The sequence below is a fragment of the Dermacentor andersoni genome, chromosome 5, assembly GCF_023375885.2.
Source record: "Dermacentor andersoni chromosome 5, qqDerAnde1_hic_scaffold, whole genome shotgun sequence".
Lineage (NCBI taxonomy): Eukaryota > Metazoa > Arthropoda > Arachnida > Ixodida > Ixodidae > Dermacentor > Dermacentor andersoni.
The window spans coordinates 23,824,181-23,837,120 of NC_092818.1; the positions used below are offsets into that span (position 1 = coordinate 23,824,181).

Sequence of the window (12,940 nt, forward strand, 5' to 3'; positions counted from 1 at the left end):
TGTTATTAAGTTTAAATGAGAAATCTGGAATATTATTCGGAGGCCTGCAGAAAACACCTAGAATGATAGTATGGGGGGAAGCATGAATAATTAGCCATAATACTTCACTATCAGAAGTGATGTTTTTGGCAACGGAGCACGATAACTGCTGCTGCACAGCAATCAGTACACCGCCCCCCCGCATGCCTTTGCGACCCTTTTGGTAGACATGAAATTCCGGTTGGTCGGCTAGTACTTCTGTGTCTGTTATATCTTCTGTTAGCCACGTTTCGGTTATCACCATTATATTACTGTTGGATGATAAAACAAGGTTGGAAAAAGCGTCACGTTTGGGAAAGAAACTGCGTGCGCTGGCAAAGATTACAGACAATGATATGTTAGATTTGGGCTTGACAGTGTAGCAGAAATGTTTACGACGGGGCAATTGCTATATTATTTCTTTGACAGACTGTGTTTGCTCGTTGTAGGCGTAGAGCTTATGGCCCATATGTAGTGTTTTGAATCGCAAAGAAAAAGGTAATGATTTGCTTTTCGCGAAAGTTATGAGGTGCCTGCGAGCGTTTTCTACGGAACGAGTGAAATCCTCTCCAACGCTGAAGCTGGTTCCTTTGAACTTGCGGCCGTTAGAAAGAATCAATTCTTTTGTTTTATGGAAGGTGAATTTTGCTATGACAAGACGGTGGCGGTTAGTACCTGTGCGATGACCCAGACGATGTGCGCGCTCAATTTCCTTCAGCTTGCTACTAATATTCAGATGATCGTGGCAGTGCTTGATTATAAGTTGCTCGGTCTTGGCAAACGCCTCCGATTCAGTTGATTCAGGGAGGCCATAAAAAATAAGATTATTGCGTCGTGACTGGTTCTCGGCGTCATCAATACGCGTTTCAAGCCTGTGTACCACGGTGGCCACTTGAGCGGTAGACGTTTTGACGGTTTCAAAGTCAGAGCGCAGGGAGACAAGATTTTGATAATGCCCCTCTACATCAGTCATGCGTTTGCCCATATCAGCAATAGCTTTGGCTGTCGACAATAAATGAACTTTCAGGTCTTGAACCTGACTGATTAATTGCGGCTGCCCAGCAGACAACTTGTTCAATTCAACTAGTAAAGCGTTGGAGTCCGGCCCCGGGTTGCTTTCAATATCGCCCGACATCATCAACAAGGCACGAATTACATGAGAGCACTCAAGAGCAACAAGAAGGCAGCACTGCGGGCTCGGCAGCTGAAGCAGGAAATAATTGCTAGACTACTTACAAAAAAGACTGTAAGCTTTACCAACCTGCATGACAAGAGTGAATGGTTTAGCGATCTGCGTCTGTGCACAGCCGCCGAGCCCACAAGTCGCCACCGGTAGTGCCTGCTCTTTTGTAGTTGACCGTAAGGTTGATGTCGATGACGACAGGTTCGTCCATGCTGCATCGAGCACCACCGTCTTCAGTAGCGGTGTCATCGAAAACGCAGATCCGCCGTTCCCGACGAAATCCAGGGGCTTGAAGGGCGGTGCAGTTGAAAAACCGGGAGCGCACATCAGGGAGGGGTGACAGGCAATCCTGTCAGTTTCACCTGACGAAGCGCGATATTGCAGCGGGGCTGCCAGGGAAGCCGTCACTAGGGCTGGAAGCAACAGGCGCACGAGTGCGCGCTGAAACACCTGCATGACAAGAGGGAATGGTTTAGCGATCTGCGCCTGTGCACAGCCGCCGAGCCCACAAGTCGCCACCGGTAGTGCCTGCTCTTTTGTAGTTTACCGTAAGGTTGATGTCGATGACGACAGGTTCGTCCATGCTGCATCGAGTACCACCGTCTTCAGTAGCGGTGTCATCGACAACGCAGATCCGCCGCTCCCAACGAAATCCAGGGGCTTGAAGGGCGGTGCAGTTGAAAAACCAGGGGCGCACATCAGGGAGGGGTGACAGGCAATCCTGTCAGTTTCACCTGACGAAGCACGATATTGCAGCGGGGCTGTCAGGGAAGCCGTCACTAGGGCTGGAAGCAACAGGCGCACGAGTGCGCGCTGAAACACCTGCATGACAAGAGTGAATGGTTTAGCGATCTGCATCTGTGCACAGCCGCCGAGCCCACCTCTGTGGGCTCTGCGGCTGTATTTGAAAAGAAAAAAATAAATCTTTGTGGTGGCACACATTGGCAACTTTCGGACATGGCTAAACGCACAAGAACTCCTCGCTCCTAGAAGAATCGGCGATATAACGGAACAGGAGACATTAGATCTATACAGTCCCAGCAAATATGTTTTTGCCTCACTGAAAATAAATATTATGCAGAAAGTGCTCATGAAAAAACTTCAATGCCGTTAGGCCACAATCGCTTGTATTTCATTCATGGTATTCATTCTTTCATGGTATTTAATAAATATTAAATGTGCGTGCATCAGTCTGTCATATATAGCGACGAAACAGCCACTGCAGCATCTACAAACACAACGCATAGTATAATAGTACAATTGTACTTGATAGTCAATTGATTGACAATTGAAAAACAACTAGTAGGACGTGTACCTCTTGGAAACGTGCCGATAGTTAATACTCCTTTTAAGCGGGTTGCGATTGATATTATCGGTCTAGTATCCCCTACTTCTGCTCATGGTAACTGATTTCTTCTAGCCATGGTCGACTTCACAGCACGGTACCCAGGCACAGTTTATTTGCCCAGCATCGGCCCGGAAAGGATTGCCGAGCCATTGCTTGCGATGTTTTCCCTCATTGGAATTTCAAAGGAAATATTTACTGACCGAGGTACACAATTCAGCTCACTTCTCATTAAAGAGTTGAGCCAGCTGCTTTCGTCCATACAATTACCGACTGCGCCGTACTACGCAATGGGAAATGATTTAGCGGAGTGTTTCAGCCAAACGTTGAAACAAATGATTCGGTAATGTGTCGAGAAAGCGCCAAAATTGGGAGCGATACTTGGCGCCACTGTTATTCTCATAGAGAGAAGTCCCATAGACAAGCTTAGGCTTCTCGCCTTCTGACCTTTTTTATGGCCGTTATATACGAGGACCGATGACCATCCTGAAGGAGCTGTGGTCAAGGAAACATGCGGATGAACGGAGCGAAACGACGAGCGTCTACGTAGTTTAGTTGCAAGACCGGCTCCTGCAGACATGTCAACTCGCCAACGAGGTACTTTGAAAATCGAAAGTTACACAAAAAGTATATTGTGATCGTAAGGCAAAGGCGCACTACATTGCCGTGGGAGACAAAGTATTACTGCTGCTACAATTCGAAAACAAGTCTAACGCTGAAGGGTCTGTTCACCATCCTTAAGACGAGAAGCGACCTTGATTACGCCGAGTTGGGCACGTGAATAAGTGTTTTTCATATAAACTTGCTTAAAAAGTAAGAACAAAGATGTCTCTTCGCGTCGGCTGATCACCAAGCTGCTGTAGCTGTCAACTCCTGTGAAGATTAAGTGAACTACCCGCCATCTATTGTACGGAAGCACAAAGAAAATTTCCAGGGTATAAATACTCCCACTAATTGTTTGCTGAGCAAGCCGGAGAAGCAAAGAAAACATTGTTTACGTTCCAAGACATATTCTCGGACCTAGCTCAAAAAAACCCATCTCGTGAAATGCCAGTGAAGAACGACATCGGACACACTGGTGATTGTCCGGCAATATCGGGTGCACATTGGAAACGAAGAGGCTGTCGAAGATAAAGGCCAAAAAGTGCTACAGCAAGGAATTGTTGAACCATCGCACTCTGCCTACCAGTCGCCTGTGGTGGTAGTAAAGAGATAAGACGGCAGTATGTGCCTGTGCATTGATCTTAAAAAACTAAATTGAGTGGTCATAATTCACAAATAACCAATACCACGAGTAGACATGATGTTCGCCAACCTGGGAAAGAGTCGGTACATTACCTAGTTCCACTTTACAAAGGGTATTGGCAAGTGCCCATGCATTCCGGTTCCAAGCGCACGACAGTCTGCCAATGTTCATCGGGCCTCTATCACTTCCAATTTATGCCGTTTGGTATTAAGACAGCTCCAGCTGTTTTCACCAGGCTTGTGAGAAAAGTCGTGGACGGTGTCGCAACCACAATTTCGACGACGTCTTAACTGCCACCGAAATATGGGAACATGTTCACACTCTTAGGCGTTTTTATGAGCAAGTCAAAAACGCCTCCCTAACAATCAAACCCTCCAAACGTGAAGTTTGCTTTAGCTCTGTGAAATGGTTAGGACATATTGTAGGCCACGGTGCCCTACGCCTACAGATCGATACCCTCGAGAAAATTGAAGCTGCTAAGCAGCCAGCTACTAAAAAAGAAGTACGTTCATTTTAGGGCCTTAACGGATACTATAGAGGCTCCGTGGCAAATTATTCGAAGGCATCGGCGCCCCACATAGAACTCACCCGCAAGCGTGTTGCCCAGTAAGCTGGTCTGGGAGCCGCCTCACCAAGAAGCCTTCGATGGACTACGGCGCTTACTAGCCGATCAGCCCATTTTACGGTCGCCAGATTTAGCACAGCAGTTTGTCCTATGTACAGATGCATGATGTACAAGACTCGGAGCTGTCCCCCTGCAACGTCACGAAGGTGTCCTGCACCCGGTTGCGTACGCAAGTAGGGAACTGCTGCACAGAGAAGCACGCTACGCTACCGTAGAAAGAAAACGCCTCACCATTATCTGGGTCATCCATATGCTTCGTGTTTCCTCTATGGCAAGCGCTTCATCCTGCGAACGGACCATGAACCGCTCTCGTACATTAACTCCGCCAAACATGTGAACAACAGTATAGCTCAAGCATTATTGCGCACACAAAAAAAAAACATAAGAGAAGAAGAACACACACCAAGCGCTTGGTGTGTGTTGTTTTGTTACGTCCATGTCTTTCTTGTTGCGCAATAATGCTTGAGTAATGGATTACCAATTTGCCAGGAATGCTGCTCTCAAAAGTATAGCCTTGTAATTTATTAATTATGGCATGTGACTTCACTGTCAAATACATCAAAAGCAGTGAAAATAATAGAGCGGACTACCCAACCAGAGTTCCTTAGTTCTTGAAGGTTATATGTGTTTATACATATCTTCTGTTACTGCTTATATACAAGTGCGTGTTCTGTTTTAATACTGTGTGAACTGCACGCAATCCGTGATATGTCTACTGTGAACCTCTGAACTGTGGGTGCTTTTTGCCAGTGCAAGAAGCCCTCCTGCTGCAAGCCCACTCTGCATGGCAAAGATCTTTAAACTGACGCAACTTCCTTGTCGGAGGGTTAATGTGGTGAAACACGACGGCGGTAGATGCGGCATGACGCGGGAAATAAGAAGACAGAGGGTTGACGAAAGACAAAAAAGAAGCGAAAGACACGAGTGCGCGGGAAGCTGCGGGCACGAAGGCCGATCGAACGGACCGAGGAGGTTCGTGCAACGAGTCCCGAGAAGGCTACCCGGGGTATACCGCTGGGCAGCCTCGTGACTGGGTACCGAGCCAAGATCCTGCCGTGTTTTGTGCCTGGCTGGTTCCGGTGGTCCCAGGGTTCCTGTGCTGTCAGACTTCCGGCACTACAAGGGATCCTGCGTGACCACTCCAGCACTTGTCGTGTCAACGGCACTGATTACCCAACCTAAGCCGTCTCCACCACGTACGGCGTTCTAACGAAGATTACAACCACACGTGAGAGAACTCAGTTGGCCCGTATGCTGTGACGCCCGAACTTCGCGTGTTAGTGGAGGAGGGACGGGAACTATGCAGTGTGTCCCGTAGTAGAATCCCGCACATTAGAAGACAATCATAATTTGTACTGAGAAATATTGTTTGTGGCTGTGTAAGAGTGCAGTGTTGTTGATTATATGTCCACCTGTGCAACGCGTCCGATTATCGCCTTCGAGTTCTTCCTCACAGCACCTCGCGTCAACAAACGTGACGGTCCGCATCATTACCCTACACATGCACTTTTACATTACCATAACTTGCACTTGGAAAACTGCGGAGCACAACCACGCATGCGTCATCATTCTGCTGTGTTATTGTTTGCCAATATTATTAATCGATATTAATATATAACCCTCCAGTTCATTGTGAAGTCTTTTTGGTGTGTCCTCTTTCTGTCTGCCTTCGCTATTTGTGCTGGTTCCGTCGCAAGTTATGTACGTGTGCACTTACTGACCTTCTATGCGGGCCCGCATGTTTATTGTTTTTAGATTTAGGCGCACGGCATCAAATCCTAGGTGGCCAAATTAACCGGAGCCTCCAAATCCGGCGTGTCGCGTAATCACGTCGTGGTTCTTTAAAACCCCGTAATCTATTTCTAATTCAGAACACTGGTATATGTACGCACTTTTCTAGTTATAGAGAAGCTTTAAAGAGCACTCTAGCGATTTTTGCCGCGGGGGATTTTTGGCACTGTGAATATCTGTGCCAAATGGTACGATTGAAACTTCGTTAGGCTAGAATGTGCTTTCTGATGTCAGGACTAGAGTGTGCAGGAACTTATATCACTCACGGAGTGTTAACCGGGAGGGTGCAATACGAACACTGGACGCTCGATTGTAGAAGGTATATGTGAAGCTACCATGAATGGATTGGTCAAAAACCAGGATCTGGTTATGAGGCACACCGTACTTGGGGACTACGAGTATTTGGACCACTTGGGGTTCTTTAACGGCAACGTAAACCTAAGTACAAGGGCGTTTTCGCCTTTTGCCACAATCGAAATGCGGCCGCGCTTGCCGCGATCCGATCCCACGACCTCGTGCTTAGAGCCCAATACCATAGCTACTACGAAACCGTGACGGGTCGACTTTTGTCGTGACTCTTAGACTAAAACAACCGCGAAGTCATGACACGGTATCCAATGAGAAGAACTCAAAATGAATTCTTATCTTATTGGAGGCAGCAGCGAATGGCAGGTAAGAAAAATGCATAGCACAGTTAAGCCCGTGCACTGACAATGGTATGCTGTGCATTGACAATATGATCTTTTGACCACTGGCATAATTTTATTATTTACGCCATGAGTCAAGATTGCCTTTGCTTATGTCTGACTATTGGCTGCACGAGCATCGCTGAGCCCATCCGCACTAACGCGGCGACGGTGCCGCCACCTGTGCAGGGCACCGGTGTTTTTACTTCATTAAGTTGTGATCACTATAATAATATACACCCTAGACCGGCGTCGCGGCTAATACGTGTGTTTATACTTAACTAATGTAAGCTCACAACAGCGCTCACTGTGCCGAAGCCTACGAACGCCACTCTGCAACTCAGGCACACTAATTCTCATTTTCCATTGCATAGAAGGAGGATAGTGTGAGCGCTGTCCCCAACTACCCAAAGTTGCATGCCCCATCTGTCCCAGTTTTGGGTAGTGGCAGGGGTGAGCACGGGCGCCGTGCAGTACCCGTACCTCTCCCTGCAGATACCGCCTGGCTGCTAAAGAGAAGTTTATTTCAACAATCTCAGAGGGGGCACAAAAATCCATGACAACTTGATTTGATGTGCAGCAATACATCGAAATGACGAAAAATCAAACATTAAGGTAGGTACAAGTCGGGCAGGTGTTATTGCCTACCAGAAATTAAGGTGGGTGTACTCTGGCAGGTGCGCAGTGATGCGCCCATTGCGAAGCTCTGTAAAATGTGTCAAACATTTTCGGAGGGATAGGCCTTCATTTAGATTAATCTGGTCCACGCAAGCCAGTTGGTCCATGTGCATGCGTCCGCAGCGTAGTACCGGGTACATAGCTCCCCTTGATTAGGGGCAATCAAGTCGAGCTATGTGCCCGCAGAGCCTCGGTCTGACCGATACACAATTCCTAACAATGTGTTACAGATAATATTGCACGCAGACTGCCTGCCAGTTCTTGTGTCGCTAGAAAGAAGAAATAATTCACCACCTTAGTGTTCTCTACACTTCTTTATTGCACCTCATGTTAAAAAAATTCGGTTTTTGTGGATACCTGGGCATTGTGATTGTAACATTTTGAATGATATTACAGACCGCTTCGGAACAGCAACGGTTGATGCGTCAGTAGGTTTCTTGATACCTAACATTACTCTGCGGGCGGTGACAAGACTCCGAAGACGGCAAGTCCTAGGTATAAAAAATGAGCCCCTTCTTGCTGCACCAGTGACGGGCTTTCAGCTTTTAGGTGGAATGTGAGATCGTGGCTTCTAGGCAATGCGTAGTTTTCATTAACCTATTACCATGTCGAATACCGAAATTAAATCTAGACATGAGTAGGTGTGGGTTCGCAGCATCCAAGCCTTGCGCGTCATACGGGGATATAAATCTGTATAGCGACCGTCCGTCACTATACGTTGCCCCCGTTTCGGCGAAATACACTTTACCTCGCCTTCCCTCCAAGTGGCGTTCATTGCCCCTTTCTCTTTCATGCGAGTGAGGTGGCTGCCCGACTGCGTCGCCACCGCAGCTACTCCGTAATGTTGCCTTTACTTTAGAATAAAGGCAGTTGACTCTCCGTTCTCAACCTGTCAAAATGTGTACTACCTGCCTCTGCTAGACCGAATTCCCAACAAGAGTGACCCAGGATATTTACGTTTTTTTTTTTTGAACACTAGTCATGCTCCTACTCCTGGTGACAGACGATGGAAGCATTAAGTTTTCGGTCATCACCGCATAGCTTCACCTTACCGTCTTTTGGCCTAAGAATCTTCGAGTTTGGGTTATGCATTAGGGCGCGTTTTCAACTCCGCCCGCATCACTTAACAGACAGCAAGCTACCTGCAGGTCATCGCCGCGCTACCCTCCGTCATCGCCGATGCCATAGACGACTTGAGAGCGGGCACAGCTTCGGCCGCAGCATACGACTACCGGAAACCCATGGTCCTGCACCGCCTCGAGCGCTCCAACAGGTTCTCTCCGAGGAATTCGGGAACTAACGACCGTCACAACACCTGCACCGGTTGCGTCAGTTGCTGGGTGGCCACTCCGCAAACGAGAGCCAGTTTCCAGTTTTGTGTGAGCTGTTCTTGCGGCGCCTCCTACAGTCCACATGCACGATGTTGATGGGTTCCGACGAGACGAGTCTCGATCGGTTAGCTGCACTCACTCACCGCATATGCAATTGTTCGTCTGCGGCACAGCCACCTATTGCCGCTGCGAGAGTCTCAGAACCGGGAGACTGACTCTCGCTCCTGGAGTCAACAGTCGACGGCCTTAACAATGCACTGGAGAAGCTGACGACGAGTGGCAACATTGGCGACCAACTTCGGCGCAACCATTTGTCTTCATAGTCTCGCTGCGCACCTTGAGGCTCGCCGCGGCAGTTGTGCTGTTACCACCTTCGCTTTCACGAACAAGCAAGTTGCTGCACCCTTTATGTTCATGGACGGCAAACGCACCGCCCAGTCGCCAACGGCGACACGCCAGATCGGCCCTCGCGCAAGCCCCCCTCTCCTATTCTTCGTATTCCACCGCATCACCGGCACTCGTCTCTTCGTCGACACCGGAGCTTAGCTGTCTATCGTTCCCGCCACGTCGCACATCTCCAACACGGCTAGTCCACACCCATGCCCCATGCAGTGAACAACACTGGCATCGCGCCGTACGGGCTCCGGTCAGTAACGCTGCGTGCTCACGTTCCTCACGCTTTTTTTTTCTGTTCGTTACGTTCTCGTTCCCGTACCTCACGCTCCTACTCTTACTTCACGTACTCGTTCTTCACGTTCCCATTGTTCACGCTCTTCTACCTGACTTTTTCCAGTCTACCTCTCTTTAATAACATCCAGGCATTACGTAAGTCCCTCATCCCCAGAATAGCCTCGATCAAATGTGGTTTTTGGAGTGCGTCTGTGGCATCCAGTTGCAACTCCTTCACTAGCTCCAACAACTTCGGTTTACACAATGACTTCGAATTCATGGCTCTTTTCAGTGCTACTTTCTCTACTGTACACAATTACATTTCGGCAGCCTAACTAGACGACAAAAATAGCTCGAATTACCCGTTCTCTTCTAAACTTGAAACGAAGCCTGGGAATACTTAGCAGAGAAAGCCCCAGACTAAACCACCTTGCAGCCAAGAATCCATCGCTGACCATCGCAAACGCTACATTCAGCTGCGACTTGGTAGACAAGGCTTGTAAATCCATATCCTTCGGCTATTTACCATTTGTTAGGGCTGCCGCCGCTTGTTACGAGCTGGTACCTCCAGTTGTTAGGGGCACGGGGTTTCGGCAACCTTCAACAGGGTTTGCTTAGAGCTCGCACCAGACTAACCATAGGAGAGGCACCGGCAGGGAAGACGAGAAGGTGTAAAAACAAACAGTTGCTTAAGACATCGTTATGGATGAGCCGTGCGCTTCACGACAAGAAATACAGAAACGTTCAGCGTGCGTGGTCCTGCAAGCAAGGGCAGCGAAGATCTGTCGTGGCATCTCGCTGGCCTTCTTATACCCTCCACCATCCGAACAACCTCATTCTGTCGTGTTCCCTGGTAGAGGGCCTTTTCAGCACACTCGTCAGCGCATACAAAGGTATACGGAGAAGCACCACTCTCTGGTGTAGAGCTGGGCCGCGTACGTCACGTCAACACACTGGTAAACTCGCACACATGCATTTGGAGAAAGACACAGCCTGGCGTATAGAGGGTGAACGTAGGACAAAGGAGAGCACGATTTCGATTGGTGTATAATCCCGTCGCACACACCTGACGGACAACTCTTCGCATGTTAACGAGCGTGACGATTAGGCACATCGTGCCTCAGGCGCTTGGCATCGGTTCTGTTCATAGCCGCACAGAGTGAGTGGCAAGAGTGGGAAGTCTACATCGCCCCGACGCCACGTCACCCTTGCTCTCCGAAGGTTGTGTTAACTGGGCGTTTTTTCTCCACATAAGCTCTCGCTTGTGTTCTAACTTTGCCTCGGTAATCGCGTTAAGGAAATTAATGTACAAAAAACAGAATAAATTCGAAAGGAAAAACGCTGGCAGTAGTGAACCTACCACCCCACACTCAGAAGCTGAGTGTCTTACCCGTTGGTCTAAATGGGTGCCTCCTACGTAGAATGACTTTGAACTCTGCTTTATGAAATCATGCTTCTTGGGCCAAAATTTCCTTCGCGAAGCCCGGTGTGATGAAAGCGGTGACGTCAAAATCATTGCGGCTTACTTGTGAGCGTCCCCCGTTATACTCTATGCCAGTCGGGCAAGGTAGCATGACATCACGGATCGAAGTGCACCGGCCTTGTGCTATCTAGGAGGCGTTGAGCAAGCGTCTCAGCGCGCTCGCGTGCGCCTGAGGAATGCATAGACTGCTTAGCCGCGGTCGGTTGGTCATTAATGCTTTTGCATTGACAAATCATAAAAAGTGCTTATTTGTCTACGGATTTTCAGTCTGAGTGTAGTGGTAGCGCCTTCGGCTCTCCTTCGTAGTGGCCACATTTTATTTAAAGATGGCTACGGCAAAGTTAGTCTACAAAAGTACCGTTGCATGATAACGATTTCCAGGTACAGATAACGTTGATCCGCTTAGCACTGGACCAATCCATTTCCTAGCACTCAACTGCAGCTTTGGAACGGTAACGTACGCCTGTCTTGCAAACGCTGTGAAATGCGCGCGACGATTTGCAGGCGGCAATGTATATACAGGGTGTTTCAGCGGAGGAGGAGGAATAAACTTTTATTGTGGAACCAGCACTTTATGATGGCCGGGCCTAAGCCTCCCACGAAGGGACGTCGAGGGCTTGCCTCGCCGCCGCCTCGCGGGCGTGCTGGGTCGCCCAGGTTTGGTCGTCCAGGGCGGAGCTCCGCAGAGCCTCATGCAACCTCGACGAGAGAGTCGTGGTGTTAGTCTGGGTGTACTGTGCTGGGCACTCCCATAGCATATGCGGAAGTGTAGCCGGGTGAATTCCACAGCACCGGCAGTTGGGGGTAGTGTAGACGTCCGGAAATATAAGGTTGAGGCGGGCGGGTGAAGGGTACGTGTTTGTTTGTAGTAGACGCAGGGTGGTAGCCTGCGCCCTGCTGAACTTTGGGTGAGGCGGGGGGAAGATTCGGCGACTGAGGTAAAATGCCTTAACGAGATCGTTATAAGTTGTCAGACTGTCCCTGGTGCCCAACTCATCTCCAGTGACTCCGGCGCGGTTGACTAGGCCTCGCGCAATGGAGTGGGTGACCTCGTTGAGATTGGGGAGGTGTGGGTGGACAGGGCCGGCATGGGCCGGGATCCATGTTAGGGAGATTATGCTGTCTTTAGAGTGTGGTGCCTGGCAGAGGATGCGAAGAGCTTGGGGAGAAATACGGCCTTTGCTGAAGTTAGTAACGGCTGAGCGAGAGTCACAAACTATGGTGTGACAGGTGGGATCTAATGTGGCCAGGGCGATGGCCACTTCTTCAGCCGTCTCCGCAGCGGGGGTAGGGACGCTGCAGGCGTGGTGTAGGACTCCATCGCGTGTGGCGACGGCCACAAATCGTGTGCCATGGGAGTATTGGGCTGCATCAACAAATGTGACGCCAGGTACGTGGGCAAGGGCTTTTATGATAGCTCCGGCCCGAGCTTGGCGCCAGGCCCTCTTATATTCAGGGTGCATATTTCTAGGAATCGGGTCTATGTAGATCCAGCTACGGATGTCGTTCGGGATCGGTTGTTTGGGGCCCTGTTGCTGATGGTAGGTGAAGCCAAGCGTGGACAGAATAAAGCGCCCCGTTTCAGTAAGGGTGAGCCGTTCAAGCTGGGAGCGTTGTTGGGCTTCAATGAGTTCGGAAAGGTTGTTGTGAACTCCCAGTTGGTTGAAGAGTTCAGTGCTGGTGCAATGTGGGAGACCAAGTGCTTGCGTGTAGACCCCTCGTATGAGGGTGTCGAGCTTGTTTTGCTCAGCCCGGTACCAGGTGAGGTACGCAGCAACGTAGGTAATGTGGCATATGACAAAGGATTGGACGAGTCGGAGAGGGCTTTCTTCTTTGAGTCCTCCGCGTCGGTTAGATATACGTTTAAGAAGTCGTAGGGTGTTTT

At 49.2% G+C, this 12,940-nt stretch overlaps 1 pseudogene; it reads right to left on the reverse strand.

The window, feature by feature from the left end:
• Nucleotides 1–427: 427 nt before the first annotated feature.
• LOC126529874 (uncharacterized) lies at nt 428–1,657 on the reverse strand (annotated as a pseudogene).
• Nucleotides 1,658–12,940: the final 11,283 nt, after the last annotated feature.